This window comes from Calonectris borealis, chromosome 26 (genome assembly GCF_964195595.1).
Source record: "Calonectris borealis chromosome 26, bCalBor7.hap1.2, whole genome shotgun sequence".
Taxonomy (NCBI): Eukaryota; Metazoa; Chordata; class Aves; order Procellariiformes; family Procellariidae; genus Calonectris; species Calonectris borealis.
The window spans coordinates 4,666,120-4,673,310 of NC_134337.1; positions in this window are offsets into that span (position 1 = coordinate 4,666,120).

The window sequence follows — 7,191 nt, forward strand, 5'->3', positions numbered from 1 at the left end:
ACCGTGGCTGATTTAATACCAGCGTCGCATCATGCCCGGAGCAGGGCACAAGCTGTGATGCGCTGCGGCCCGGGGCTGCGAGCCCCCTGCACCGGGGGTCTCAAAAAGCAGTGGGAAAAATAATTGTGGCTTTAGTAGCTGAGAAGGAAAAGACCAGGAATGCGGGGAGCAGGCAGGGGCGGGGTATAAGCTGTTGATAAGCTGTTGCCACCCCAGCCCCTCCAAAAGCCTCAGCTCGTGCCCATCTGTGCAGAAACCTGGGACTTCAACCCCAGGCCTGCGGGTCCCCCCGGCGCAGGACGGGGAGGGAGGACAAAGGGGACCTTGTCGCCGAGCCTGAGCACACCACATCGCTGCCCGCGGCAGGATCCGGCCGCCCGCAGTGCCCCGGGGGTGGCGGGGAGCCCCGGCGCAGCTCCGGCCAGCGCAGCCGAAGCCGGCGGTCGCCCCCACCCCGACGCTAAATCTGCTTTGCTGACCCTGCCCAGAAACGTGCTCAGCGGGAGCCCCAGCGCAGCAGCGGGGAGAAAAGCCGGCCCTGGCCCCGTGCAGGGACGGTGCTGCTGAGCGTCCCCGTCCCCGGTGCACCGCTTCTTCATGCCTCAGTTTCCTTCCTTGCAAAGGGCCGCGGTGATGCTCGGGCTGGGACCGGGCTGTCACCCCCCACGCCGTGGTCCCCAGCGGCCGCCCGGGAGCAGCCGCGGTGGGTGGCAGTGGTGGGGCTGCTCCGACGTGCCCGGCACGGTGCTCCCGCGGCTGCTCCTGTCCCCCTGCCTCCCCCCGATAACAGCTTGCACACAACCCCCCCGGGGACGGAGCGTGGCACGGAGGGGAGGAGGGAAGTCTTTAATTTTTCCATCTTCAAAAGATGAATGTTCATGGCCCCCCCCCCCTTTTTTTTTAAATGTCCATTTCCTTTTTTTTTTATTATTATTATTTACAGAAATAGCTCGTGACTCATCAAAATCTTTCAGCAGAAAATCTGAAACAGTGGGGTCATTCACTGCGAACCCAGCGAGCCAGCGCCTCTCCGCCCCCCCACCCGCTTCGCGCAGAAGGGTTTGAGAAGGTTATTTTGTTCAGAGATTTTGTGTGCGCCCAGCGCCTGGTAATTATGCTAGACAGATCAGGGGGTTATGGCTTGCACCCTAAGCAAACACGGCTCAGTCTGCACAGCCCGGCTCTGTGCTGAGGCACAGCCGAAATCTACAGTCCCATTCATGGCAGGTTAACCGCACGCTGTGGCTTGGGTTTGGGTTTTTTTTTTTTTTGCACGCATTTTCTCTTATTTATTTATTTTTCTTTCGAAACGGCAAAGGGTTCGCTGAGGGATAAATGCCGGGAATGTTGCAAAACCCCCTTTGAACTGCAAAGTCGAGGCTTAGTGCTAAATCCTCACCGGAGTCGGGAAGGTCAGGGAGGTTTTTCAGCCGGTTTAAATCTTTGCACCAGCCCAAGCGATGGGGAGCTGTGGGGTGCAGGGGGGAGCAGCGGACCCCGGGGCGATGGGGCGCAAACCCCGCTCCCGCCGAGGAGCCCGAGACGCAGCCGGGAGCTGGGAGGACTCGGGTGGATTTATTTTGGCGGCAGAGGAGCTCGGAGCGGAGGCTGATGCCAGGGTTTGTGAATGTGGGTCAGTGCAGTCACACACCTACAGAAACGGCCTTGTTTTCCAAAATACAGCCAGCTCCCACAGTGTTGCTCAGGGTGCAGCAGTCCTGGGTGTATCACCGGATTAATCCCAGTGTAATCACTGCAGGATTAATTTGTACACTGCAAGGTGCCCCCAGCCCCTCTCCTGCCCACCCCAGCACCCTGCTAAAACTGCTCAAGGGGAGTTTTCTTTCGAAAGGTCAATGCTTTGGGGAAAAAAAAAGTTTTTTGGAAAACACTCTTGTCAGTGAGCTCGGTACTCAGCATCGCTGAGCAAATTGTAACCCCCATGACAGACCTCACCGGAATCATTCGCACCTTCCTGCTCCCCTCCATCCCTGGAGCTTTCCAGTGCAGGGACGGGTCTGGAGCCCCCATGGGACCACCATGCCCCGAGACCAGCAGCCCCGCAGCGAGGGAGGGCGTTGGAGGTTGGGTCATCGCTGTTGGGCAACAGCAATGCAAAGCAGCAGCACATTTTTTTTCCAGGGCTTTTCATGGGAGAGTGGCAGCGGGGCCAGCTGAGCCGCTCGCCCCGCCGGATGCTGCCGGTGACGTGCTCGAACCGTCCCTGCGACGCAGCGCGCTAAGGAGAGGTCGGGGAAGGCTGGGCCCCGGCTGCCCTCGGTTTGCGCTTGCCAAATTTCGCCTCCTGCTTCTGAATGAACGTGGGATGCGGCAGGAGAGAAACCCCCATGGGAGGAGGCAACGAGGAGGTGGCGGGGGGACAGCGGAGGAGGGCTAAGGTCGGGGTTAAGGCAGCAGAAAGCAGGCACGCGGGCAGCCATCTTCGTGCTGTGCTGAGATGGGACGTATCCTGCCCAGGCTGGCAGGGAGGGGGCAGCGGGAGCAGGTACGGGGGCAGGATTTTGCCTTACAGTGAAGGGACATGGGTGGTGGAAGAAGGGAGGGCGCAGACTTGTTTTGCAAGGTTGGATCCTGCCTTTGGCTTCAGCGTAATCCCTTTCATTTGGAGGGGGAGCGGTGCTGCACCTCCGAGGCTGGGGGTGTCCCCACTTGGGGCGCGGGAGGCTCGGCAGGATGGCCCAGGCAGCACCACGGCCCCAGTGTTGCTGCGGGTAAAGCCCTGCTGCTCTCCGGCCCCAAAAACCCTGCAAAGCACTTTCCTGTGTGGCAGAGCTCCGGCCGTGCCCGGATGCCTGCCAGCCGGGTGCCCGTGCAGCCGCCCGGGGGAGCCCCTTTCCCCCTCCAAAGCCAGTGCTGCACAGGGGGGAGATCCTGGGCCACCAAAGTTGTGACTCAGCTTCCCAAGTACTCTTTAATTTTATTTTTGTGGGTTATCAGGCCAAGCTGTCAGCACAGAGGACCAGTGCTGCTAATCCCCACCCACCTGTGCACCCTCAGCTAGAGCCGAGCACGTGGCACCCGGGTTCCCGGCTCCATCCTTCTCCAGGCAGAGCATCACCCGCCCGGGCAGCCGCCCTGCTCCTTCCCCAGGTTCAAGGCAATCCCAGGGCTGCTGGGTCCTTCTTGCATCAAGCACCTTTGTCCAGTGGGGCCACGTCCTTGGGGGCTGCCCGGGAGGAGCGAGGGTGCGTCTGCCCCGGCAGGGCTGGACTCACGGGTGTCTGAGCAGGTAAACAGGGAGGAATGTGCGGCAGCAGCGCATGGGGCTGGCGTGTTCCCGGCGTGACTCACAGACACTGCCTCAGAGGCCGGTGATGCCGGCACACCCCGTGGCCCCGCTCGCCGTCACCAGCACAGCCGGCTCTGCGCTTGGACGCTGCTTTAATGAACGCTTGTGGAAAGCTGGCTGGGTCCTGCTGGGGCTGCGGCCAGCGGAGCGGTGTCAGGTGAAGGAAATGATCCAGTCGCTGGCTCCTGGCGGCGGGGTGACCTGTGCCGGGGTGGCCCCCCTGGGGACGGGGCGTCACGGTGTCAATCGATGCTTCACCCTCAGTAACAACGATGCACAGAGAAAGGCTCTTTGCGGCAGGAGCGCTGAGGCTGGGAAGGAGGGTGCATGGCCCTGCATGGCGCTGCACCTCACGCTGCACCCCATGTTGCATCCCTGTGCTGCTCCCCACGCACCCACCACTGCCCCGGCAGGGACCACTCAGGGCTCTGTCCGTGTCAGGGTCCCTATTTTCCTGACCTGCCAAGCGGGGACTGTGATGTGCGGCACCCGGCACAGCAGAGTGGGCAGGATGGTGCTGGCTGGCTCTCAGCAGGATGCAGCTCCAGCAGTAGGATTTTAGGGCCGCTGTAGGGTGCAGGCAGGAATGCGCCTCCTGGAAGGATTATTTAAAAGGCACAAACCGTAGTGACAAGTTGGCTTTAAAACAGACTGATTCTTGGGGTCTTGCATGACCCTCTCCATCTCCCTGGCTTTGGACTGGAGCTTTCAGAAAGATCCTGAGCAGGTCGGGTCCCTCCAGTCCCCCTTCATGCCTCATCTCCCCCTCCTGACCCATTTCCTTTACATGTGGCCGCAGTGGTGACATCTCAGCACCTTCCCCTTATCCCTTGCCACACTAAATGCTGCACCACAGCGTAGGAGACAGCCCCGATGGCAGCAGGGCATCACCGGGCAGGAAAGAAGCGGGACGTGGGGAGTCACCCGGGGCTGTCCCGTGCGTTCAGCCCTGCTCTGGGAACCTGGAGCCGTAGCTCTGGATTGCAGAATCGAGCTGTTGCCCAGACCCCCGGCGTGTCCGGGAAGTGGTGACCGAGGGAAGTGCTGGCTCGCAGTGACCCCCCGGCCCCACGCTGCAGGGGAGGGCAGGGAGGGCAGCCCCCCGTGCTGCTGGCTGGTTCAGCTCCAGGCTCACGCTGGCAGCAGTGTGGCTCCAGCCGAGCTCTGGAGCTATTGCAGCCTCTTTTTATACGCTTTGCACTGCTGGGCTTTTTAAATGCAGGAAAACACAGCAGTGTTATAAAAAAACAACTTTGAAGATGTCCCACCGGGTCCTGCATGAAGCTCTGCACGAGGACAAATCCTCGTGGGGACCCTGCAGGGACACAGCGCCAAAGCAAGCGCAGCGAACCCGAGGTTGGCCCACTTGGGAAATGCTGATACTGCTCCAACCCTTGGTTTCACGCTGTTGATCTCAGGGCTGATGACAGCAGTGACGCTGCCACCTCCAATCCCAGCACCTCCAGGCATCGCCCCAAGGAGCCGAACCTCATTTACCAGTTGGGGAAACTGAGGCAGGGAGGGGTGGGGGAGGCAGAGGCTTTCCCAAGGACCTCAGGAACACAACCACCCTCTTTGCTTTCCCGCTTGGGTGCAGCGCGGACAGGCTGGAGCACCCACCCGAGGGTCCCGAGCACGGCTTGGCGGTGGGAGTTTCCCAGACCCACTAATCCCCACTGCTCCCCCCCCCAGTTTTCAGGGGGGGAATCCAACACTGAGCCGAAAGCGCAGCAAAGCTGAGAAATCCCAATTTCGAGGCTGGCCCTGGGAGCTAAGCAACCTCTGCCTGCCCTGCGCCTCTCCCCTCCCCGGCTCTGCTCCATCCCCCAAAAGAAACTTTTCCTCCCCGTCCTGCTCCTCGGAGCGCGGCGGACGCGGGTGGTTGTTTGTTTGTTCTCGCAGCCTTTTTTTTTTTTTTTTTAAATTTTTTTTAAGGAATTGGGAAAAAAAAAGCCAACAACAACAAAAAAAAAACAACCAAACCAACCCCAAACCCAACCCCGCGCCCCCGGCCGGCTCATTATAGGTCGCCGGAGCGGCGGGGCTGGGAGCGGCGGGGCGGGGAGCGCTGCCGGCGCTGGGCTGGCGGCGGGGCCGGGGGATGCGCGGCGGGGGCGGGCGCGGGGCTGAGCCGAGGCGCGGCGGCCCGCGGGGCCCCAGGTGAGCGCGGCGCCCGGGGCGGCGGGGCCGGCGCCGGCCGGCAGTCAGCCCTCTCTCCCCGCCGCAGCCGCCGCGCCCCTCTCCGATGTCCCAGGCCAGCAACCACCGGCCGAGCCGCCCGGAGCCCCGCCGAGCCGAGCCGGCCCCGCCGCCAGGTACGCGGGGCTGCTGCCGGGGGGCTGCACGGCGGGGGGGGGGGGTGTGGGGGTGCACGGCTCCGGGGGTGCGTGCACCGCTGGGGGATGTATATATGTGTGGGGGTGCATGGCTGGGGGGGGGGGGGTGTGCACGGCTGGGGGGTCCACGGCTTGGGGAGGGAGGGTGTGGGTGCACGGCTTGGGGAGGGGGGTTGTGGGTGCGCAGCTTGGGGCGGTGTGGGTGCACGATTGGGGGGAGTGGGTACACGGCTTGGGGGGGTGTGAGTGCACGGCTGGGGAGGGGGGGTGTGGGTGCACTGCTGGGAGGGGGTGTATGGGTGCGCGGCTGGGGGGGGATGTATGGGTGCGCGGCTGGGGGGTGCCCCGCGGGGCGTGTATTGCTGGAGATGGTGCGTGTGCATGGAGTGGGGCGGGGTGGAGTGTGTGTGCGTGGCTGGGGGGGGCTATGGGTGGAGAGCAGGGGGGTGCATGGCTGGAGGGGGTGTATGGTGGAGTGTGTGCGTGGCTGGGGGGTGGATGCCTGGCGGGGGTGTGTGTGGCTCTGTGTGTGCTCGGCTGGGTGTGTGCGTGGCTATGTGTGTGCACGGGTGGGTGTGTGCCTGAGTGCGTGTCCAGGAAGGCCGGAGTGTGTGTGTGTGCGTGTACACGGCTGTGTACAGCGGAGCGTGTGTTTGTAGCCCTGGCAGGGTGCGTGTGCGTGTGCCTGGCTCGCTGTGAGCACAGCTGATGCAGCCCGGGCCGGGGGGAGTTCGCAGCACAAACTTTGCAGCAGTTTCTGTAACTCGGCCAAGTGCACAGGGCAGCCGGGGCGCGGGGCCAGCGCAAGCTGAAGGGGTTAAAAACACCCCCGAGGGACGGGTGGGGGCTGTTCTGCAGCCCAGGGGGCTGGGCTGGGACCGGGGGTGGTGGGGCCCCTTCCCCACCCCGCAGTGAGTCCCTGGGGTTCTTGGGTGGGATGCAGGGCAGCAGGATCAGCCATGGAGAAGTGGATGGAAAAGTTTTGGGGATCCTTATTTCTTCCATGGGGCAAAGCTGAGCCCCTCAGTTGTCCAGCTGGTGTGGTGGCTCTGCCCGGGGTGCGAGGACCTGCGCCGGTGTCCCGTGGTGGTCGGTCCCCACCAAGGTTCACGTGCGGAAACTGCATTAAAAGTCGCAATGCGAGAGAAAAAATGCCGGAGCAGGAAGCTGACGGCGAGAGGTAAAACACCCCGATGCGTACGCTGTCAGACCAGGCACAAAAGGGACCAAATCCACCCTGAAAGCGGCTGCCGGACAGCAGGCTGAGCAGGCAGGAGCTGTGCCGCAGGAGCACCGGGCACGGTGATGCACAGAAACCGAGCTTAGCACAGCTGGATCTCTCCCCTTTTTGGCTTTGGCGTGGAGCATGGCTGGGCCCAAGTTTTGGAGAATACATCCTCTTGTTCTCTTCCCCCTGCTTTTCCAGCTGGATGCTGCAGGCTCCACTTCCCGGCTGAACTCTTACGCTGCTTTGTGCTGCAGCCGTGTCCCGGGGCTGAGGCAGCTGCAGGGGCTGTGTGGAGCTTATTTCTCTGGATTTCCTTC